This window comes from Argiope bruennichi, chromosome 8 (genome assembly GCF_947563725.1).
Source record: "Argiope bruennichi chromosome 8, qqArgBrue1.1, whole genome shotgun sequence".
Lineage (NCBI taxonomy): Eukaryota > Metazoa > Arthropoda > Arachnida > Araneae > Araneidae > Argiope > Argiope bruennichi.
Window position 1 is genome coordinate 12,464,360 of NC_079158.1, and position 26,150 is coordinate 12,490,509.

The following is a 26,150-nucleotide window of genomic DNA, read 5'->3' on the forward strand; positions in this document are numbered from 1 at the left end:
TTATGTTATATTATTTGAGCATAAATTAAGTAATTATCGATTTTTTTCGAAAAATGTTAATATTACATAACGATTAAAAACAGCCTGAAATTGGAAAACAATAGCTGAGCTTTAATTAAAAAATGAAAGTTCTGTCTGAAAATATTAAAAATATGATACAAATAATTCTATTTTAATTTTTTTTATCCAATAATTTTTATTAGCTAAAATATTTTTAAAAGTGAAAAATAATAAAAGCAAAGCATCTTCACAATAGCGATAATTTTCTAAAATCGCGAAGTAAGTGCAAATTACAATATACCAAGTTCCATCACTATGCAACCTCAAAGTAAGTGTGAAAGAACAGGAAATATCTGAATTAATTTCGTGGACTAAAACTCTACAAAATACGATAACACCGTCTTTATATCCTGTGAGCCACGTCATCCCGAAATTGCCATAACCCAGTTTCACACTTTAGCGAGGCAGATGCGCGTTAATCTATTGAAATATCAGTGTACCCTGGAATCGAAATCAATTTACCTCCACTATTTCCCTGATAGCTGAATCCAACAATTGGATAATCTGGCAATAGATTCAATGCCTTATCGCAATATCAAATTATCTGCCTTCCATCTTTGGCCTTGTGGTAACGTTGATTAATGGACACTTAACAAGAGATCAGAAGCGACTTGTGGACCTAAAGTGGCTGTCCTGATACATTAAGACGCTAAATGCGGATAAATTGTGTATCGTTTATCCAGGATGGAGGTGACGATGTTGCCGGAATTCATCGAAGTTCTATAAGGGTAGGTACATGCCATATGTTTGCCTATTAACCATTAGTAGAGAAAGTCGCGGGTGCCATTGGCAATCGAGTTCAAATGATTCCCGAGGGACTTGCTGGTAAAATATTAAGGATCCAGACATCTTTCAATATGTCAACGATAGTGTTAATATTTGGTTAGAGACGAATGCTGGGAAACGCCTTATGTTTACTTGATTTGCATGCGAAATATATTGGTAATCCTTATTTAGTTGCTCGTTGACTGAATAGTGAAATATATTCCGATATTCAAAAATATTAAAAGGCCGTTCAAACTGTTATAATTATTATAAAAACTATATAGCAAAATATGCTTCTCAATGTTTTGCTGATGGTGTCTCAATTTATTTTTAATGAAGTAAGAATGAGAGATCGATTTATTGCTATGAATAGAGTTCAACTGCTTATTAAGATGCAAAAACTTAAAACAATTAACAATGAAATATCAAACAATATTTAAATGGATGGAATTTAAGAACTTCATTAGGTAAAAGAACTTTGAAGAATAAGAATTGATACCAAAACTATTATTATTAATGTCATTATTAAACTAATTATTATTAATAACATTTCAATATAAAATCTTATACAACATTTTTATCTGAAATAAAAACGTTATTGCTTTCAGTTAATATTATACGTAGAAGGTTTCTTAAATAGCAACTAGTTTTTTTTTAAATGCAATCTCAAATTTCTAAATTTACTATTTTTCCACCTATGTTATAAAATATTTATGGGACTTTTTGCTTGCAAATTAAAAGTAAACAATTAAATTTAGATATTTGTTTAATGATTTTTTTTCAAAGAAAAATATTTTAACGCTCATATTTTGCATAAAAACACAGAAATGTATATTCTCTCTGCCTTCAAATTCGAATATATAAAATGTTAGGATTTGTTGTTAAAAATCAAATCGTCAAAAATTCGGATGGTGAAATGAAAGCTTTAATTAATATAAAAATTGCATTTATTTCTTTAATCGCTTTCATTAAAAAATTGCATTATATAATATTCATATATTTTTACAATCATTATACGTTACTGGATCAATATTTTAAAATTCATCGTATTTTGATCTCAATTACATGCAGTATTTTAAAAGAATTTGTTAAAATTAGTAAGAAATTGTAAAAATTAAATTTAAATGTTTTGTTTTTATAAAGAGTGAGGATGGCAATGAATATTGTAATATGATATCTATAAATTGGGATATGCTTGATACACACACACACACACACACACACACACACACACACACACACACACACACACACACACACACACACACACACACACACACACACACACACACACACACACACACACACACACACACACACACACACACACACACACACACACACACACACACACACACACACACACACACACACACACACACACACACACACACACACACACACACACACACACACACACCGCTTTTAAAGGCAAACTATGGATTGAAGGCTACCAAATATTGGCATGTAATTTCTTCGTTGGTAAGAAATGATCGCTAACAAATATTTTTCCTCATTTAATTAGTTTTTTTTTCGATTTTTGATTTTTAGTAAAAAAATTCATTGAAATGTTATATTTCCCTGCAGGGACTTCGGAGCACATTACAGTAAAAAAAGTTATACTTCTTTAAAACTTAAAAAGTAGCTTTTCTGTGATTCATTTAGATGTAATTTTTGATTAGTTATTAATAAAATTTAGAAATATTTTTAAGCAGATTTTACAGCATTGCTTTTGCTTTATGTTATGTGTGGGGCGACGATATTAAATATAATTTTTGAGTGCTCGTCATCCTTTTAGTCATAGTTTAGCACTTTTCGTCATAATTTAGAATAAATCATTACAAAGAATATATATATAGAAAAATCAACTCTAAAACGTCATTCTATGGTGCTTCAAGTAATATGCTGGAATTTTCTTTAAAAATTTTTTTTGACCTATAATAAATTTTCTCTTGCTTTTAATTTCCAGAATTCAAATGAGCGAGATTTCTTTTTCCTTCTTAATTAATCTATAATATTCAAGATAAGCTCACTCTACAAGCATTCTCAAGTACAGTCGTATACTTAGAAGAGGAATTATTTTTAAGTACAAGTGACTTAATACTTATAAAAAAAAAGATAATTCAAGTGTATTACATTTTTTTCATTAAAATTTCCATGGAATCTATGGAACATAATCTTTCCGTGACTGAATATTTCTGAGCGAAGAATTATCTCTTTACTTTTAAGGAGATGCAAATTTTTCTTTTCAACTTGTACTTCTTCACAAGCTAATGAGCGCGGAGGAGGGAGCTATTACGGTTTCCTCTCATAACCTAGGATACAACACCAATGCCTTCAGTTCCGTCGTCTCTTCCGCCCTGGTGGCTGACCAAAAACTTGGAATATTTTCTGCTTTCGGCGAAGCTTGTTGGCGATTATCGAGGAAAAGCATTTTCCGCCCTTCGAGAAATTACGTTCTCCGCATTTTAAGCACACTCCACTAATTTCTCCGCAGATCTGGGCACAAAATCGAACAAGGGCCAGATACAAACAGCGGAGATAAAAAAAAATCGTAATTCTTCTTAAGTTAAAGAAGATTCCGTCCCTAGGAGAAATGACATCTTGCAGAGGGTAAATTGTCAATGCAGACAAAGGCTGGTTGGCTGCCGTGGAAAGCTTATTACAACCTCTGTTGAGAAATAATAATAAGTAAATAAGTAAACGACACAAACAACTAAGAAAAAAAATAATAACACATAAGACTAAAGAAGCAGACAGGGCAGGGCAGGACAGGGGGAATCTTGCTTTCTAATTGGAAGAAGAAGCGGGTTCTTCCGTACTTTGTCCGTAACGGATGTTACCCGGGAAACAAGCGGATCTGACTTCCCTCTGCTTTGCAGCAGGGAGGTAGGCTGTAGCAATTAATGTCACTCAACGGCATTACCTTTTTCTCCTTCCTTTTGCAATTGGGTGGATGGAGGAGAAAAAAAAATACTCTCTCTATACCTTAATTCTTTACCTTAATCTCCAGGACGGGTGCGTTTGCTGAGAAAATATTAGTGTTATTTTTAGACTTATTTTTGGACCAATATTAAAGATTTTCTCTTTTTCTTAACGGCATCTCCTTGAAATTGAAGTGGATTGTTAGCTGTGAGATTCACAGAGTTTTTTTTTTGTTAACTGTTAGGAAACTGAAAGGTGGATCCACGAACCAACGATAGAATGTTTCATTGAAGAAATCGGATAAAGAAAAATAGTTTGCTTATATTATCTTTTTATCAGTATTCCTATGTAGAAATCAAATTTTCGATGTTATATATTAAGACTTCTTTTTACTTGATTAAGAGTGATTTCCTTTGTGTGTTGTTGTTGCTTATCTCCTTCGGATTGAACACCATTTCAAACTCAAGTCCAAGAGATCGGGGAAATAGGGGATCCAGTAGTTCTGAGGGTAAAGACCTCGGAGAACCTTAGGACAGAAGTCTGACATTAACTCATATGACGATGGCCCGTTTGCACAACCCCTTTTTATAGGAGGATGGGCTCTTCCACATGCCTCGCAGATTGAACACAGGGTAGAGAACAATCATGCCCGAACCAGGACTCGAACCCGGGATGCCCAAGATCACGGGGAAGACATGCTACCACTAGGCCAGGACGCTAGTTTTTGTGTTTTCAATATTAACAGGCTCAAATTGGAATGGATTTTAAGATTCAAAATGATATCTTTTCAATAGAAAAAAAAACTTTCGGCATTGAAAAAGGATTTATGAATTAATCGTAAAGAAAATAACTGAAACAAATGTAGGAATAGCATTTGCTTTAGAAATATGTTTATTTGTGCAAAGTGCCTGAAATTTAAATTTGTATATTTAAATTTCAGATTTTTTAATTTTAATTTTTTAAAATTAAAATGCTTTAAATTTATTATAAAAATAATAAATTTATATTTATTATTTGTATATTTAGGCTTATTTTTCTTTTTATGTTAATCTTTTCTAAACTGTAATATAAATTGCAGTATAGCCGCTTTTAGAGTGCTAATTCCAATTGTTAAAATCCAGGAAATGGACTCATTTATGGCCAAATAACGGCATGAAAATTGAAAAAAAAATATGGATTGCTTGATATTATTGTTCTATTTAACAATCTCAATTCCAAATTATATTTATGATTTTTTTTTTTTTTTTTTTTTTTTTTTTTTTTACAAAATAAAGAGTAATTTTTCGTATTTTTAAGTCATCAGTCAGAAATTCTGAGAACAAAGGATAGGAATTCACATACGAAAAATGCTTTTAAGATTGTTGTAAAGACGCGATTTCAAAAGCCATTTCTTAATGTATCTCTGTTTTCAACGTTATGACGAGGCTACAGAAATAAATATTACAATTTGATAAAATAATGTCATTCGAGATTTACGTGGAAAATAACAGCCTTGGAAAACTATTAAAAATCGCAATATATTATTAAAATTATTTAAACCAAATTATTTAAACCAAAAATTTCAATCTTCTTACGTATTTTATGTTTCCATTTTAGTAGAACAGTCGAAATCTCATCTGAAAAGGCTTATTATCAATGAAAATTCAAACAACTCAATAGACTCTTATAACTGTTGCAATAATAATCTGCCCGACGTTTGCATTATTATGAAGCTCCATATCGTGACTCAGACGGAAGAGGCAGTGTCTGAGAAAGAAAAGGTTCGCTGGAGAATAGAAGAGATAATTCTGAACTACTTATTTATTCAGGGTGGAATTTATATGTCTACTTTGAAGTTATGATTCTCATATTTTTTCACTACCACATACACAGAATGAGGAAAATTAAACCTCATCTTTTCAAAAACGTACTTACACACTTTCTAATAAAGATATTTTTCCAGAGAAGGTCTTGCGAGGCACTGGTATACAATAAAAATAAAATATTAAACTTTGGTGTAAATTTAGAATTTTTATTGACTCTATCGTATAACCTTTGGCCAGTTTTGTGGTGATTGATTCCTGGCATGATATTAATAGTATAAGAAAACCGAATTTGTGTTTTAGATGCGTTTTTCTCATCGGATTGAAACAGAAATGGGACTGCAACTGTACTCGCAAAATCACATTCCAAATTTGGTATATTTAAGTCATTGCATTATTGAATTATCAGGTTTACATATTTTTGAAATGACAGGCCGACAGACAGTCCTTGTTGGATTTAGCTAAAAATTTGACAGGTGTCTTGCATATACAGATTAAATCTGTGTACCGAATTTTATCTATATAGCATTCTTCGTTTTGTAGTTATCATGCCAGTGTATTCGAATAGCCAGACGGACAGATTTCCACTGAATTGGTTTTGTTCAAAATATGAGATATCCACATTTGTATAAAGATCGTAAACCAAATTTCATAAGTCTAGGTCAAAACCAATTTCAATTATCTTTGTTACAGACAGATGGAAAGATATAATGCTGAAAAGATGGGGTTTTTTTTGAGCTCAGAATGGTCAAAAACGAGGAAATTTTTATTTATTTATTTATTTTTTATTTTGACGATTACAACATGTTCTGTGCTGAATTAAAAAGTAAAAGTTGAAGTGGTTTTGAGCGCTTCTGAAAGACGATGATATGAAAATGTTTTAAGCTCGATTCTTCTGTCCTTTTAAATATGCACTCTTAATTCAAATATCTGTATTCAAAAAATTAATATTTTCTTAATGCTCATTTTGTACGAATACTTAACTAAAACGATGAAAATAATTGCTATAGAATTTATTTAAAAATACTTTGAAATACTTATTTAAGTTTGAGGGGAAAAAAAGTTGTATCGCTGGAAAGCTATATTTTTAGAATTTTATAATGGTATTACAATGATTTAACAACAATATTTCTATAAAAGAAAAGTTATTGAAGAAAAATACTACTTATATTTCGATTCTGTATTAATCGAAGATGAAATTATAAGTATTAAAAAAAGCTTACTTACTGATTATTTACAATTCCAAAAGTAACATCTGCATGTTAGCTTTAGATTTAAAGATCTTCCTTGCAACGAGCTTTCGTCGATTTTTAATCATGCATGTCGCAATTTACAGGTAGCATGCTAACTGATAAACATTTACATGCTTAACAAATAACATATGATGCCCTAAAGTTGACACCGTCATACAGTGTGGTGTTAAATCACTGAGATCAAGCAGAATTATGTTTGTCATTTGACTACAACATCGCATGAATTAGCTTCATAACATAGATGACTCTTTATATAAGTAAAAAGGAAATAAAGCATCGTTTTATAAATGCTCAGTAATTATCGTGATGCATGGTAAATGCTGTAGATGTGTTAGCCTCTGTTATAGACATTCAAATCTCATTCTGATTAATGAACATAATGCCAAATAAAGCAAAGAGCTGCAAGGTAAAATAAAAAAGTTATATCATTTTTCACATCATTCGTTCAAAATTTTGAATGACATATTACCAAGATTTTACTTGATTTTAACCCTGCCTGTAAAACTGTCTTCTTCACTAGAACACTTACTGCATTAGAAAGCAACATTACCAAGATTTTACGTGATTTTAACCCTGCCTGTAAAACTGTCTTCTTCACTAGAACACTTACTGCATTAGAAAGCAACATTACAAATGTGTAACAATACACGAATAGGCTCGTTTAAGTCACTGGGCTGTATGCCAAGTAGTGGTAAACCAGAAAAGTACATTTTTTGTATTTGGTAATTTACTATTTTAATTTATGGGGAAAAAATCTTAGAAGCTTAATTTTTTTCCTGAAATTTCGCTTTCAGAAAGGATGGAAAATTAAGAAATCTTATAAATTTTGTTAGAAAATAATTTTATTTTGTTTAGGAGATATTTCTATGTTGAATTTGTAACAGAAACGTTAACCGCTTTTATTAGTAAGCTGAAAAAACATAAATATGTTAGGTACAAATATAACTTTTGTAATTTGTCTGTCAATGATTCCGTCCTGAGGATCTTATGATTTAGTGAGAAAGAAAGGATTTCATAACCAAAAAGCAAACTTCAGTTTTTGTAACCAGTGATTCCCCAGCTCGGGAACATAAATCACATGAAAACTGTAGACACTGAAATGTCTGCAGATAAAGCATATATATCTTTCGAATTTTAATAATTGAAATTAAAAAAAAAATTAAGAACTAATTGTCTCAAATTTTATAATGATATTACATCAAGAAATTTTTCTTCTTTTCTGTTAAACAAAAGCAATGGCATTAAACGGATTTTATATGATATGCATTTATCCCATTTGCAAAAATTTCTTTAAATAATTTCCCGTATTTTTAAAAGCGAGCCCAAAATAATTCGTTTCGGCTTATAAAATAAGGAAAGGAAAAATGCTCATAGCTTAAATACCGAAAGAAAAATGAAGCGGAACGAAGCAGTAAGAAAAGATTATCTTGATTAAAAAAAAAAGAGTGCAGCGGTCTTTTCATCTTTTTAAAAGAAGATTTAATACGCATGCATTAAGTACATTACTATTTCAGTACGGAAGCAATAAGGAATTCTAAATACTTATCGGCCACTCACTCCCATAACCAAGTGTAAAATCTGTATTTGCTAATATATACTAAATAGCATTGTAAGCAAACAGTTCGCTGCTACTTTTTTCTTCTTTCTTCTTCGCAAAAGGAAAACATTTTTGATTGCGTTCTCAGAAATAACAGCGATAAGTCCCGGAATAAGAGCAAAAACTGAGTCCCGACTCGTTTGTGTGCTAGAAAAACATCTCAGCAGGGAAACAAGTAAAATTACTATTTGCTGAGCCGGAAAAATTTCACCTCACTTGTATTTTTTTAATATTTTTGTTTCATTTTATTTTTTATTTTTCATGACAAGAGCAAATAAACTCGGCAAAATGAATCTCACGCGTTTTGTAGGGAGATGGCGAGAGAGTTGGGTAGCGTTAAGGGAAGGGGGAGTGGAAAGGTGGCGGAAGACCTCTCCTCCTCTTTTTTTCACTTCACCCCCCTGAAAAAGGCCACCGTTAGGTGTTCGAAAGATTCCCAAAAGATGCTGCCGTGTTCCTTTACCACTTTTAGTTTCTTTCCCAGAGTCTTTGCTCCTGCGTGCTGCCACTGTGCGACAAAAATTCATAATTACACCCGAACTAATCTCTTCCCCCCTTCTTTTTTCTTCTGCTGACGTCGGCTGTAGTAACATGGCTGCAGCACACCATCTTGAAGGTCTTCACACACCTCCACATCGATAAATAATTCCTCTGCTTATGCTTTTTCTTCTTCTTGTTGTTGTTTCCCTTCATCCCGAAAACTTAACGAAGAAACGAGTTTCGAAGGCAAAAATTGTCTTTGTCATTGAATGCTTCGTTGGATTCTTCTGCTGGGCTCTCTACAAACTGAAGGGAAAACTCCATTGTGATGATAAACTGGCGTAATCTTTTTCTTTTTCTTTTTTCTCTCCCCTTCTTTTTCTTTTTTTTTTGCCAGGTCGAACTGCTTTCCCACGCACACAACCTACATGGTTTTCGCCTTCGCTGGTTTACATAATTGCTTAAGGCTTACCTGATTCAAAAGTTTTCATTAAAATCCAAGGTCTCGGTCCGGGTTCTGAATCTTTCTTTTCTTTTCGTTTTGTTGACTTCCATATTTGTAATTTAAATGACTCCCCCTTTTCCATCGCGGAACACTCATTGTGATGAGGAAGGTTTGTGAAGAACAAAACGACTTTTCTTCCCAGCGACAATGTATTCATTAAAATTTTAAAACCAGCGGTGCGCTAAGCAGCTGCTACTAGTGGCGATGCTCGAGAAAAGATTCAACCCTCCTCCCCCTGACATTTTTTTTTCTTTTTCGCTTTATTTACAAAAATGGAATCAAAACTCAACAAAAGATACGCGAGTGTAACGTTTTTTTTTAAATTCATTTATTATTATTCGTTTCTGTTGTGGTCCTTCCAACGTTTCAATGCCAGTTTTCACCTTCTTAACAGAAAGAATTGTGAATGTGAATTTGATCGTAATTTAGGAAGAAGCTTTTCTTTCTTTCTTTTTTTTTATTCTTCTCCCTTTTGGGCTTTTGCAAATTTTGTCTTTCGGCCATGAATTTCGAGATTGAGTTCTTGCGCTAAGGTGCGGAAAAATTAAAAGTTCCTTTCTGTTTAAGATGATTAGAAGTAAGAAAAAAATATTTGTTAAAAATCTTTCATTAACTTTTATTTTTGGAAATATTTGCTAATGATAAGCATTAAAATAATTTAATTAAAATATCAAGAAAAACAACTTTATTTTAATCAACGATGAAGATGTGGTCGTATAAAGGTCTCAGAGCCTCTGGGACTAGTATAAGATTATGAAAAGAATATATTAACTGCATGAGAATTTTTGTAAGAGGATTCTTACAGAAGTAGAATTTATCGTAAAAACTCATACATAAAATATTACATTGACATTAATATTAAATGTGTTTTTAGAATAATAATAAATTCACTTATATAATTTAAAGGAGAATTCAATAACTTTTATAGTTTGCACATAAATCAAAATAAATGAATTTTACATATAAGCACATAGGTGTAAAAGTATGCTTATGTGAGTTGTAAATTATGCAATAGCATTATTGTAGATAAAACATGTTGTGCAGTGGTTTGCGTGTATCTCGACGAAACAAATGTGATGTTCATCTTGAACATTTTGTGCCAAATACTGTGTGAAGTAAATAATTTACTCTTAGCATTCAAATGATGGAGAACTCGTGTGTTTTAAAAACATTTTTGGATATTAGGTTTGAAGTACAATAAAATGCAAAATAATAATGTCAGCCAAGATAGGCTGAGCATTATTATGGAAAAAGGAGAATGAGTGTGTAGACAAATAAGATAACAGATATTATAGATTATGAAAAAAAGAAAGTCTATTAGGAATTTCATTGAGACTTATCTTAAATTTTTAATTATATGCGGCAGGCATGATACTTTCCAATGTAATTAGTATTAGAAAAATATGCGCATGTCTTTCACTGAATCAGCGTACCAGAATACTTTTAAGGAAGATAGAAAAAGGAATTTGTTATAACCATAGTGAAAGTGATGTAGAAAGTGCTAAGCTATTGTAAATAGCATATAAAATTATTTATAACAATTAATTATTAATATAGTAAAAAGCTTCTTTCTAGAAACATTCGTTATATCTTATATGTTCTGATGGTAAAAAGAAATATCAGGAAATTGCCATTTGATTAATCGTGCAATTATTTATTAAGTGACATTTGCAGTTTAGTTTGCCATAAGATTAATAGAAAGCAGAGAATAAATGTTTTCTTTTTAGAAACTATTGAAATATATATCGTATTATTCACTTGCTTCTATAGCTTTATAAATATAAGCGCATGTTTTAATTTATTTTTTTATTCGAGTTAAATTTTGTGTTTCTGTTATGAAAACTTATTTTACACGTAATCATCTTAACTGCGCAGAAATGTATCCCTTGACTTAAATCTATCCAATGGAAAAGAGATAAATCTCGCTGTCATTGTGTTCAGGTTTTTGTTTCATTTTAAATTGCCCTCTTTTATTTCCCTCACCAATTTCCGAACGAGTGTTAATAATTAGTGAAATAAACGCCCGCCATCGCGTAAACCCCAAGGATGAGTTCCCATTTTCTGAATTTGCCCAACGCAGATTAATTATCAATTAATCAAGCCAGCAGAGTTGGAAGACCTCCAAAATTCCTCCACAACAGCACACACTCGTTTCTGGCGACCGCATTTCTCTGTAGTATTTTCTTAGGGGAATGCGACCAGAAGGTGTGGTGGTAAATCGCATCCGGGCAGCCCCTTTTCGAAAACCAGGGAAGATTTATGCTAGCCGGATGGTGATGCCGTGGTGGGGCCGGACACACGGCGGGGGTTCACGGTGGGAGCAAATTACCGGGCATCACGTGCTCTTGCTAATCTGCCGCGAACCCTCCCGACGATAAAGCAGCTTCTGGGCACCAGACGATGGAATTAATCCTCGTCAAGCCACCTCTCGTTTCCATGACAACCTCCAACACCCCCAATTTAGATGCTGGAGGGGCTTTTATTAGGAAATGCCGGCGGGAGTGAGTTCTGGTTCCCCCAGCTCTCTATGTCGACCTGTTCCTATTGGTGGGGCGGCGAACAAAGGACAGGCAGCAGAGATATAACCCTATGGTTACTGATATGGCTGCAAATATACCGACACATATGCAGATTAGACGCCCTGGCTTTAACAAAATTCCACCACTCCTCTCATTTTATCTTCCCGGAATTCCTGTAAACCGGAAGCTTCCGCCGCAAGGATAAATGGCAACCCTCTTTTTTATTTTTTATTTATTTTTGATCTTCTATTCAAACAACTTGTAGTTTTGTGTTTGGAGATCGGAATGCTATTATTCCGAAACTACAAACCAGAATCGAATGGGATGTGGAGTCGCGCGCTTAGTCTTTTGTCTCAAAATACATTTTCGAATAAATACTGCATCGAAACAGGTGTTGGTGGAGGTCTGTGGACGGAATAAAAGCAGAAAAGACACAGGTGTTTAGGATAGTGTTGTCGTCTTTGAAAATTTTTTAGGAAATTTTGTTAGAAACAGTTGTTATATTTTATACGCTCTAGAAGTAAAGGAAATATTTAAACTAATTATTTATTTAATTTGTTAATTATAGCAAATAATTATTAGATGGCTTATGTCGCTGTTCTTGTCATGCGATTGTGATATCATCATTTTGATTTGTGTATTGGACATCATTGTTTTTTTCATTTTTCTCTATATAAAAGAAAGATTATTTAAAATGCAGCTCGATGCAGAATAGAACATAACTTAATTTATGGAAATTTATTGAAATAAAAATGTTATCTGGACTTTTAATACAATCGTAGGCCAAAACATCAGAAGAATCAAATCTGAATTAGCCAAACGCATATAGTTGAAGTCATCATCCGTCGTTTTCAACATTATGATTGAGAATGCCATATATAATATTTCTCTTAAAATTATATTTTAAAAACTAAGCGATGATTTGCCAGTATATATATATAATTCAATTATGAGTCGTACATTTTTGTTGATAACAATTTATTTCAGTTTTATTAATATACAGTTTATAATCAATCAAATTTTGTTTTAATTTAAAAAGAAAAAAAAAGTGTGCTTATGATTTTATCAAACAAGCAAAAAAAAATTATATATATATATTGTTATATAAATGAAATAGTCTTTTTAGGTTAAGATATGTGTGAGCAATTCTTAAAACTAGGATCGTTTTATATCCTTATGAAAATTAATTATTATAATGATTGGTATGATTCGTCCTCAGTTTTACATAATATTAAAAGTAAATTGAAATATTGAACAAAATTTCTAGTAGAATTTTCTTAAGATGTTTGTTAAAATCTTTTACTTTAAAAATATTAACGAAAATTGGTTTCCCCAAATTATTTGAAATAAATTTCATCGACAAAGGAAATAATAAATTTCAAGAAGTTACAGAAAAACTAATTAAGACAGTTCTGAAATTTAAAATAATTATTTATATTTTTTAATTAAATTTTCTTTTATAAAATAATTGGAAAATTAAAAACAGCATTAAGGAACCATTTGAAAAAGACGAAGGGTTAAAACCGATTTAAAGAAAAAGAAAGATTTATTGAAAATATTATCTGGTTTCTATATAGATATATATATGTATATAATATACTTTTGGCATTGCATTACAGTTTACGCTAACATGTTAATTTTAAATCGGTTTTAATTTTCCTTTGTATTACGAAAATTGGAATTAAAAGTACGATTTTAATTCGTCCAGTACGAATTAATTTCGTCCAGAAGAAATTATTATTTAAATAACTTTAATGCAAAGTTAAAGTCAGTGAAAAATCATATCATAAAATGAATTAAAGAATGTGATAAAATTTTATGATGCTACTATGAAAAATGCTACTGCTTTGAAAACTTTTTCGAATTAACTTTTTTATCTAATAAATATAAAATGTTCTCTAAAGCATTTTTTTTTATTGCATTACCAATGTACTCTTTTAACTTCATTATGATAGTAAAATCAGGAAAATGAAGGCAAGAAATTGCATTAAAAAACGGTACCAACAATAATTACATCGTTCTGTTGAACAATAAATAGCTTTTTTCAACTTCATTCAGAAAATATATAGAATTATTAAAATAGAATTATTTTAATTGAAAAAACTAGATTTCAATACAAATATCTTTGTTTTCATTCATTGTGAGCAAGCAATAACAACAGAAGTAAATCTTCATTTTTCTTCTTCTTTTCTTTTCTCTTCTTTTTGCGAAAATAACAAAAAAAATGAAGAAGGTTCAATTAAAAAACAACAACAAAGAATAAAGAATTCGAAAAGGTATGCGAATGATTTTTCAGATTGAATGGAATGAAAATGATAATAATAAAACATATAAAGAGAGAGAGAGGGAGAGAGAAATATCCAACTCGCTGCTGTCCATTTTTTTCCGTCCCCAGAGCTCTCTAATTCCATGCGTGTCATCTCACCCATTTCTTAAAACCGAAAAAAAATAATAAAATAGAATAAAATAAAACGAAAAAAAAAAAAAAGAATTTGAGCCGGAGTTAAGAAGAAGAAGAAGGAGATAAGCAGGCTCTTTCTAAAGGACGTCGAGGGAGCGAGAGGCTATAAAACGGAAGACGGTGACGTTGCCATGACGACGAGGTTGCCAGCCAATTAATTTGCCTTGGAGAGGGCGCTCCCGCATCCCTTCGGCAATAATCGCAACTCTTCTCTTAATTTTTATTTGTGGCACTGTCTGACCCCTGTGCCCCATTAAAAGGTCGACCGCCACGGAACATTTATTCCGTTTTCGGACCTCGAAGGAAGGCATGGAATGTATATTTCTTACCTTTTCAACATCATCTACCCCCGTGCATTCATCTTTCAGATATTTTTTAGGGAAACCACTGGCTGGGCGTAAATCAAGATTAGTTGGCCCACACATTTAAAACTGTTTTTTCTCGGCTGTTTTTGATTACTATATAAATTTGATGATTGTTATCAGATTCAAAACTTCATCGCAGCCTTAATTAAAAGTACAGCTATAGTAGTACAGAGTGATTTAAAACGATTGCGCTGATTACAAGTGGAAATAACTTTTCTATAAACAGCGAGAAGATTTTTTTTAATCTATCGAAAAAGAAAGCTTAAAGTTTTGCTTACGTTCTAGTAATTGCCTCTTCTCTTGTTAATGCGAATAAGTATGTGTGGTAGTCCATTTCAGGTAGACACTATGGAAAATGTTTACTGCCATTGATGTGCATTCGACGGTCATTAACGGCCAGCCAGTCAAAATCAGTTGAAAGTAAATTTTTATCTTTAAAAGAATTTACCTCTTTCTCAAAACTTACCTTATAATTTATATTATGATAGGATTCGAAAAAATCTTTAAAAATATCCATAGATTTTTTAAATTTATATTGAAGTAATTCGAAGAATAAATTTCTCATTAAATAGAATTTATATTCATTAAATATAATTTCTATTTATTTACTTACATTTGTATATATTTGCATTATGACTTAAGAATCTGTTAATTGGATGTTAGCTTTTCTGGTACATTTTAATTCACCACGCGGTTTCGTTTTAAAATAAAAGTTTGCTGTTCATAATTTAATTTTATATAAAAGATAATAATCGTATTAGAATGAGTTATCTGAATTTTTATTAAAAACACTTATTTCATGCACAGTTTTTATTCATCTGCCAACTTTTGTTTGTTTATTAATTACGTTGAAGTATGATTACTTGATTAACTTAAGTGAAGAACAGATGACGAGTTGAAGATATTTATTTAAATATTAGCTACCTTTGGCGATCAGCTTGTTAAGATTATTGATTTAAATAATGATATATAAATTCTCCTTGTTGTTTGATATGACTGAAAAAATGAACTCTACTGGATTGGTTTACTAGAAATGAAGAAGTGCGAAATAAAGACGGAATGGGAAATCATACTACGGAATGAAAGATTGGCCGAAGCACGGAATGGATGAATTTGAAATCTATTATAACATTTAAAAACATTGAATCAAATCAGTTTAAACAAACTGAATTAAAAAATATTATTAAACTTGAAGGGGACATTGTGCGGAAAAAAAATGACCTCATTAATTTTTTTTTAGTTTTAAGATTATATGAAGAATATTTTTGTAAAACAATCGTTTTGGAAGACAATGAATCTTAACTTTACCCAGAGGGCGACGATTAAGCCTATTTTTGCTTTTGATTATTCGCATATTTTTGCATTTGAAGTTTTCGTGACGAGGCGAACACGCTCCAGAACATTTCTAATAGTATTTTGCACCTTCATTAATTAGCTAAGTGAAACTTGAATTCAGTGCAACTGTAAAATGCCCAAAAATGCTCAATATAATAATAATTATATATATATATATATATATATATATATATATATATATATATATATATATATATATATATATATACAATATACTAATTTCAATATTTTTCTTTAATAATGTGACTGAATTTAAAAAGAAAGGTAAAATTTGTCTCTAATCATAGCAGTAATAAAGGAAGACGCATGTGACTATTGGGACTCGATGAGATGGATTTTTAAAACTAGAACAACAAAATTTGACAGGGCTATATTTAATGGATTAAAAAAATAATCAAAATGTTGGAAGTTTTTCTGTGATATTATTCGAAGTATATGCATTGCTGCAAGAAAGAAAGAATAGCTTTATTAACTAAATGTATTCATCGACACATTTATATGTAAGAAATCAAAAATTTGCCCTTACTTTATTTGAAATTAAATTATGAAACAAATTTTTTCTAACTGCAACAACTTTTAGGAAGAATTAAAAAAAAATTAACATCACATTGACATGTTGTGATCATATTTTTCGTTGTTTTAGTTAAAATGTGACCTCGCATTTACCAAAAAAGATTTTTTTTTTCTTTACTTACCATATATTATTTACCATACCATATAAATATTTGTTACTCTTTTCGTCCGAACTTTAGTATCATGATTTACCATAGAATCAATCATTTAATTACATGCAAAAGTATTTTAATTTATTCACTGATCAAATTATGGTCTTATATCGAGCCATGTATTTTCACATGGTAATATTTGACATTAAATCTAAATGAAAATATTATCATGCAGAATTATCGGTGGAAGCTTTCAGTATTTTTCGAAGTCGACCGGTAGAGGGCTCTTTCCTTCAATTTTTGTTTCTTCGGTTGTTCATTTTTTTAATACACTTAACATTAAAAAAATAAAAAAGAGAATCGAATATGCCCACTTCATTTTCCATTTTCAATAATAAAAAAAGGGGAAATTATATAAATGTAAATGAAAAAATGCTTGATTAACAATCTAAAAATAACTTCTTCAAATTTGACTTTGTCTTTTCCTTATTTGAAGTGAAAAAGTAAATTAGACTAAAGAAAATGGACTAAAATAATTCCATTAATTAATTTAAGATAGCGAAGTTTTTAACATTATTATTTTTTGAGGAAATATAAGTTTTGAATGATGATCAAGAATTATAAGTTTCCATTTACTTTTTGATCTTAATCTGCTGTTAATGATTTGTGCCTTTCTTGACGAGAGAGTGAAAAAATTTCCAAGCGAATTTTAAGTAACCAAAGGAAGTCAAAAACACCTACAATAAAGTTTATTTAATTAAAATTAACTTTATTTGCCTTCATGTAACTTAATGAATCTCATTAAAAAAATATTTGGATATATATAAGGATCATTACGGCTATTTTATCTGTTTTTTTTACCTTTTATTTTTTAAAAGCAATTTTTTATGTGATTATTCCTTTTATTTTCATTTAATAGAATTTGTTTTGGTATATTTATTTGACATAATTTCCATATTTATTTGACATAATTTTAATAGTTTCTGATTAGCTGGGTTTTTTTATATGGCATTAAGAACAGAACTTTTGGACTATAAAATCTCTACCTACTCGACTAAGCTTACATTAATTTCTATTTATTCAGTTTTAATCAATTATTCGTTACGTATTTTACTTCCTAAAGCGTATATGCATATTTGGGATTACAAAAACGATTTCAGGTAAAAAGGGGGGACTGATATTTTTTCATTGAAATGAGGTTTTGAATAAAATAAAAAAAGAACGAATGCCTTTTAATGCTTAAACATTATTAGTAAATTATTAGATGTACAGATAGTTAAATGCAAGTGTAAAGTAATATATAATTAAAAAAATTCTTTTTACAAACGCTTATTTTATATAGAATTTCTTTATAAGAAATAGAAACAAGCGAGGTTGTAAGAAATAATTTTAATCAAAATATATCAAGTAATTCATAATGCTCCATAAAATTCTCAAGTGAAATATCTCGTATTCTACCATTTCTTAACAATTAAGCGATAGCAATAAAATATTAGCAATAAACAAGGTTTTTAATAATAATAATAATGTTAATATTTTAAATCATTTATTATGTTGATGCTATTTATAACTATATATATGTTAGACAGTCTTAAAAAATAATTAAATAATATGCCATTTTTTAAAACTGTTATGTAATTTAATGTTTATTTCCTTTATTACTTTTTTATGCTTTATTTGCTTATAATTATCAGCTTCTTAATGAACTTCTAGCACTCCTTTCGGTGGCGAGAATTTTCTTACCAATCTAAAAATATCAAAGAATTCAGAAGTATCTTCGGCTATTTAATTATAATTTGCTTTAAGCAAATCAATGGAGAGTTCTGGCATTTATTGACATAGCAAATATTTGATTGAAAAGGTCAAAAGGAGAGTTATTTCCTTTAGATATTGCCATGGAATAAATGATAATTTTCCAATGAAGGGCGCGATTTTACATTAAGTGGATGATGCTTTAAATGTTTTATATATTAGCATAGTTTATAGATGGCTAAAATGGCATTCAACAATTTTGACTGAAAATTTTTCAGTATTTAGCATTCTTATTGATAATTTGATGAGATTATTTTAATAAATAAGGACTCTTTTCTAGATATTTATCTATATTTCTAGAATAAGTAAGCAAATTATTTTATTTAAAATTTTTCATTCTATAATGGTAAATAATATGATACTGAATTAGTTAGAAGCATGACTAAAAAAAAAAAAAAACAGTCACATCATCCAGTAATAGTTAAAAATTCTATTGCGTTAGTATTACAAAGGATGTAGTCTGTTTATTCTTGATTTCGTTTCTATCTTTGTTTATTATTAGTGTAACTAAAAGAAAGTATAAAGAATTGCAATTATTTGCAACTGAATAGTTTATTCAGTTGCAAATAATCGCACAACTCCACTTGTCATGAAGATGCAACTGTGTATGTAAAATCGTCTGTCTTGGATGAAACATAATATAGGCAACTGTAATATAGGCAAACTGTAATATAGGCAAAATAGCCATCATTCAGCCTTCAACTATTTATTTTTACTGTCTCATATATAAATTAAAGAGAATATTGTAACCGTCAAAAAAATTCAAACTCGCTATTTGGATGAATCTTCTCCCTGGGTTCGAAAAATACATTTTCGGCATTATGTCTGTCTTTCACAAAAATATCTCAAGAACGATTTGAGGTAGACAGTGAAATTTGTCATATGGTTTTTGATTTCTTTCAATTTTTAAGCAAAATCCATTCTGGGGAAGTCTGACTGTTCGAGTATAAGTTAATACGATACCTACAAAACGAAGAGAGGCAAATGGATAAATGATTTACAAAGCTAACATCTAAATTGAATGCACCTGCTAAATTTTGAGCCAAATTCAAGAAAGGGTTTTCTGCCGGTTAATACTTTAAGAAGCTTGTAAATGTGATAATTTAAAAACGCCACGACTTAACTATATCAAATTTGGCATGTGATTTTTTTTCTCCAACAATTGTAGTTGTTTGTAAAATTTTGGCTTCATTCGGTTGGGAAAAACGCATCTAAAACACAAATTCGATTTCGGATAGAATTGACAGCGTGCTGGGGATAAATAGCTAAATAATTCGCCAAAGTTTACACGATAGATTTAGGGAAAATGCTAAATTCACGCCAAAAGGTGATATTTCGTAATTTATAATGTCATGTACGATAATGCCATGCAGGACGTTCTTTGAGATAACACCTTTATTAGAAAGTATGCGAGAAAATTTTAGGAGACTGCCCTGCTGGTTTTGTATATGATTCTTAGATATATGGGAATTTTCAGAGTTTTATTCCTTTCAGATTTGCGCACTTTTTAAAATTCATTTTTAACCATTTAATAAAATATTTCATTTTAAGTTAACATTTTGCATTTGCTTCACATTCAAAATAAATATAGCACAGATCATCTGGTTTAAAAATGCAAGTATTTTTTTCATACGGTTATTTAAAATAATGAAGTATCTTTTAAAATTGCTTCATTTTTTTAGAAATAATTTTTGGAAACACCCGAGGTGAATCTATGACTGCTTCTGGTATTCTAACCCCTGTCCATTCAACCATTTGGAAATCTTTTTTTTCCTTCTATTCGGCACAGTTATGAAAAGACTGTATTAAAAGTAGTTTCAAAGGTTCAATAAGGGCATTTAAATTGAGAGGAAATTTATATTTATTGTATTCAGAGAAAGAATTTAAAAAAAAATCATTTTTACTTCTGAACCCTGATTTGATTTTCGGATTGTCTGCCATCATTTGCTTTTAAAGTTTCTCATTAAATCGACGAAAGTGTTGATTTGCTATAAGATGCCAATATGAAAGATTATTTTAATAAACATCATATATTTAGAAGCACTTAACCATTAACTGTATTTTTATAATCATTTTATGGTTTTGAGATTCATTATTGCAAACCTGTGTGTGGCTTGCCACATAAATCAACTTCAATCAAATGACAACACACTATACGTATTGCACTAATTGAATTTGGAAAATATGTAGTTTTAATATTTTTTTTTCTTTTAATGTTTTGCGAAAATAGCTACATTTCAATATAATAGAGTTTTGATGTTGGTTCCACTTTTAAAGATCAGAAACTTAAAATTCGTGATCATTTATAATTATGATGTAAATCTATTTTCAAATACTCTTATGATAAAATATATTTTCTCGCCTTAGTTTTAGTATAGGATAAATTTGAGTAATCTCCAAAAAAACTTAGTTTTTTGAGTATTCAGAATTCCAATTATTTAATTCCATTATTTACGAATATTTTAAAAATAAATTTTGATGTTAAGATATTTTTTTAAAAAGTTTCTTAGTAATAGATATTTTACATTGAAAAAAATGGAATGCATATATGAATTAACATATTTTTTCATCTTTCTGATTCACATTTTTTAGAAGCAGACTGTTAGAGTTGAAATTAAGAATGAATTTAAATTTGAATTTAAGAAAGTATGCATTTTTTAGTATCGTATGATTACATTTTATTTTTACCTATATTACAATTGGTTAACAACACAGAATCCCTCCCAATTGGTATTTGTGTGAGTCAAAGCACGCTGGCATGTTGTGCGAATTCAAATATTCATAGGGCCGATATTATTAATCTTGTTACCTGCCACACATGTAAAAATCCCATTAATCACTGAATGTGAAGTTTTCAGAAATAATTCTGCGAAATGAAATGAGAAAATAGGTTTATTTTTCTATCCTATTTCATGATAACATATTTACTCTGTGATGCTATGTTGAGGACATTTTTTTTTAACTGTCATAATTTGCAATAAAAATCCGTCTAATTTTGGTCAAGCAGGAATAGATTATAACCAATCTTTTACTCAGGAAAATAATCAATTCTCTCTTACTCCAGAATATAGGTGACGCAACGATTTTAAATTCTTAGTAATAATAATAATTATATATATATTCAGAAAGGTATTGTTTTCAGTAATTTTCCTTTTCAGGCTGCCCGACTGTAACCTTTAGAATACTGGAGGAAGGAATCTAATGTTTCATTTTAAAAATGGAGAATCTAGCTGGAAATGTCGGTGCGATTTATTTCCTTTTGATTTTAATAAATATTAAAATCTATACTGTTTTAATTCACTAGTAAGATTTAGTATAACTTTCTAATGAACAATTAACCTAACCATTACTCCCACAAAAGGTCTAAAGGATAAAGCAATTTTAAAAGGTTAAACGTATGCAGACATAGTAACATTTTATTGAATTAGTGATACAACATCTACACCTACACAGTCAAAAAGATAAACATTCGACTCTGTCAACATCTGAAACTCTTATACAGAAATTACATGTATCTATAGCATGAACCTGAGAATTTCTGTTAAAATTTGTTCAGTACCTTCGGCCAAAATTTGAATAAATTATTGAACTTTGTAGCAATGTTTTATCTATAGAGGATGACGTTCGCGATTGAGAAGTGAATAAATCATTAATTGATTAAATCATAAAATCCACATGTGGGACGCCACGTTTAGACACCACATGAAGCAAGTGTTAGGACATTTACATCCGATATAGATTTCACCTGCACCAGACCCAAAAACATCCTAGATGATTTTTGAAAATGAGAAACAATCAACAAATCTGGACCTCGAAACTAAATTATTGTTCATAAAAAATAAGTATAGATTTTAAACAAAATTTACTAAAAAATTGCTTGTTGCCTAAAGAATGTTATAGATTACTATTCTTCTTAAAGCCCGGCAAAATACGACATCTGTGAAAAGTAAAAATGTTTTGAAGTAAAAATGTGAGTATGATTTGTTTCATATTGCTTTTGTATTCGTAAATAATCATACTTTCCAATAAATGTTGTATTAACGCTAGAAAAGAAACATATAAAAAAGTTTTTTACTATATAACCACCACTATATTGTAATTTCTTTTCTTTTGCTTCATCGATTTAAGACTTACTTTCATTGCAAAGTAATTTTCCCTTCGCCATAGTATTTTATAAGAAATATTTTTATCCTGTGTAAGATTTTTCAATGCCTTCTTTATCACACGAACATTTTACCTGTAAATTGTTAGAACGATAATGCGAACCTCAAATGTAATGCCTTGATAAATTCTTCTCTTGATAGATTTTTCTAAAACCCTCTGAAACATTTGACTGCTTTACTCTTTGATTTTAAGAAACGTCTAAGAAAAATTCTTTGAATAACTCACAAAATATAAAAAAAATTACTTCTCTGTGAAACTGGAAACCACATCACAATAACAAAAAAGAAGTCTCAAGAAATGTAGAAAGTATATCGGGACGAAAAATAATCAGAATATATATTCTAAGGAAATAATTTAAATTAAACCAAACAGTATCACTAACCGGAATCATAGCACCTCTAAACAAGCGACGCACATACAAATGACCTCTAATGGGTTTATCAGGAATATACGCTCGGTCATATAAAGTTCTTGGCGAGCTATTCGAAACATTCTTTTCCGCTGCTTCCTCTCTCCCTCTTTTTATTTATTTTTTCTCCTGCATTTGTTCCTTCTCTGCTTTAATTTCATTTTGTAGTCGCTCCGGGATATACAATTCCTCTTTCACGTTAACGATGTCGAATGGGTGGCAAAAGACTGGATATTTCTCCTGTGATGGGGCGGAGAAAGTTACCATAGCGCCCCGGCTTTTATTCGTCCCGCTGCGAAGAAACGCGGCGATTTTTAGGAGTTCGGCAAGGTTCGTAAATTTAAACGAAATTATTCCTGGGGCCTTTCCGAAACGAAGTGAAGAACTCTACGGTTATATAGTTTTCTTTCATTTTTTTTTCAACTCTTTGCTCGGCGACCAAGTGGGGGTGTGCAACAAATAGGTAGCCATGGTAACGGGCTGTACCCCCATATGACGCCGTCAGAAGGCAGGCGCCATAAGGAAGAGGTGATGATGAGGAAAAGGCGTGAAATAAAAGAAAAAAAAATAGGGGAAAGTGTGCACCAATTCTGGCGCCCTAATGAAATCGAATTCTGACTTTTCTTTCCGAGGGATCGGTTACTGGGCGGGCTCAGCCCTTTCGAAAAGAATTTTTTGCCCCATCTTTTGAAATGAAGAGACAATAGATTCGCCGGCTGTGGTGGTTCCAGAAAAAATAAATAAAAGGTAAATGGGCGGTAGCAGTACCAACTTGCCTTTATTGGAAGTATATTGTTACCTTCGCAAGATATCCAATAACTGCTCCGTTACAACCTGCTCGAGTTTTGTTGCAAGCTCCCCGTCCCTGCAGGAATGTCGGACGGTGGTTTCTCACGCCCCCTTTCCTTCATAAGACGCCTGCGTTTACCTAGTAGAGTTAATTGGTGAAACTTTTAAGAATGCAAAGCAATATCTTAACCCTTTTTTTTATTTAAAACTCCGAAAGAGATGATTTGTCATTGATGCGAAATTTTGCGAGTGAATGCGGGCGATTTCTGCAAGAAGCGGCGAAACTTTGTTTGAGATAAAAGAAAAAAAGTCATCCAAGTGGAAATTTATTTCCCGTTACAATAAGCTTTAGCGAATAAACTTCTCGAATATTGCTGAATCTAATCTTTTTTTTTTGTATTCTATGAGAATTTTGAAAAATAAATTTGAAGTGTCTTATTTCGAAACAGAACAGCATTTCGCTATAATCTTAGTAAAAAGGAAATTTAAAAATTGTTTCCTTCTGAATGATAGCAATCAATTTTTATACATGGCGCATTTTCAGGCATAAGTATTGAAGTTATGTCATTTAAAATAATTATTTAAGCTTTAATTTGCTTTTCTGAAAATAGTTTGAAATCGTAGCAATTAAAAGGGAACCTTTATGCATATTCATTATACATTGACATAGTGCAATTTAATGAAAAGAATTTATACTATTCCGCATTCCTATACTTTGGTAATATTTATTGCCTAATTTAAAATATTTCGGAAAAAATTATAATTGCATTGAAGACAAAAATTAAATTTAAGAATTATTGTTAGTATTTGTTTTTGTTTTTGGTGAGGTATTTATTGAATATTTTACTTAATTTCAAATTTTAATGCAAATATATTGATTTAAAAAAAACGCAACTAATTCATTCAGAATACTTTTCACTTATTTGATTTCTATTTATTTGCATTTCTTACGCTTCTATCACCAGTAAAGTTTCTCTTTCGAAATGGTCCTGTCTCAGTTTTTAACAGAAAAAAAATAACAAGTTTTAAGTGAATATCATCCTTTAAATTTCATACATTGAACGTTATTTAAAATTATTTTGTTTTCTTTTAATAGAGTTAATAAATTTAGAAAATAAAATAAATTTTGAAATTTGAAATTTCAGTTTTGAATAAATATCACAATGCATTTTAACCACGAGCATATGATTTCCACAGAAAAAAAATGTTTCTAACTTTTTCACCTGTATGATTTTATCTAACTATTGAAACTTGGAACATTTGAATGTTTACATAAGTACTGAATTTGGATGTAAAAAATTAGCCACAATATACTAGTTGGATTACTTGAAAATAGAATGATTGATATGTCAGTATATAGTCAATTCTAAAGTTCGTGATCCCTAAACACCTATTGTACTCAAATACGTGGTATAGAAACGCTAACCTTCTAAAACGTGGTTAATTGTTGTTTTTATTTTTTAACAATGTTTTTTTTTCATTTTTTGTTAATTTTATCCGCGACACATTATTCTGTTAATGAATTTCGTGGATACTATTAAATGTTTCAAACAAACTCAATTTTTAGAAATAAAATCTGACTTAAAACTTGAAATGAGAAATTTCTTTTGAACTTAAATTACTAGATTTTCACTGCATAGTTATTTACGTTTACATTATAACATTTATTTCATTAATTAGTTTCGAATAATTTAATACTAAAATTATTAAATTTTTGTATTGCTGATGTAAAGAAAGCAAGTTATTTATATTAAAAATTAAACTGTTTAGGTTTTAAAATTAATTAGTTTTAATTGGATAAATATAAATTTAATTATTTATTGGATGAAAATAATTCTTTATTGGATAAAAATAATTCTTTATTGGATAAATATAAAATTAAAATCTTAAGTATTTCCCTGCTTTTCTTTCAGTGGTGCAAAATAGAGCCTTTGTTGGGAAATTAAAAACGTGTAAAATAGGATTAAAATTTGTTGATTGCTTAAAAAATTTAGTGTGAGAAAAATAATGTATGTTTGTGCTCTATGCTATTTCAAAGAATGTTACCTCAATATCAATAGAAAATGGAAGAAATTGTATCATTAAGAAATAATATTGTTAAGTTATTGACAAATGGGATGAAAAATTGATTTAAGAAATACTTTTTCTTATTCAGTTTTTCTGTGTATTAAAAACTCTAGTAATTGAATATGATTCAGAAATATCTCTCGACGCCTTTCCAAG

General features: G+C 30.2%; 1 protein-coding gene and 1 long non-coding RNA gene across 6 annotated transcripts in view; one reads left to right on the forward strand and one right to left on the reverse strand.

Annotated features, from left to right (window-relative positions):
* The window catches only part of LOC129981916 (myelin transcription factor 1-like), a 295,518-nt gene that overhangs the window by 122,083 nt on the left and 147,285 nt on the right, over positions 1-26,150 (reverse strand). The gene's annotated exons all lie outside the window — the stretch shown is intronic.
* Positions 686-26,150, forward strand: part of LOC129981917 (uncharacterized) — a 142,816-nt gene continuing 117,351 nt past the window's right edge. Inside the window, exon 1 of the long non-coding RNA XR_008785386.1 lies at positions 686-788. This is a non-coding gene — a long non-coding RNA (uncharacterized LOC129981917). The remainder of the gene's footprint in view (positions 789-26,150) is intronic.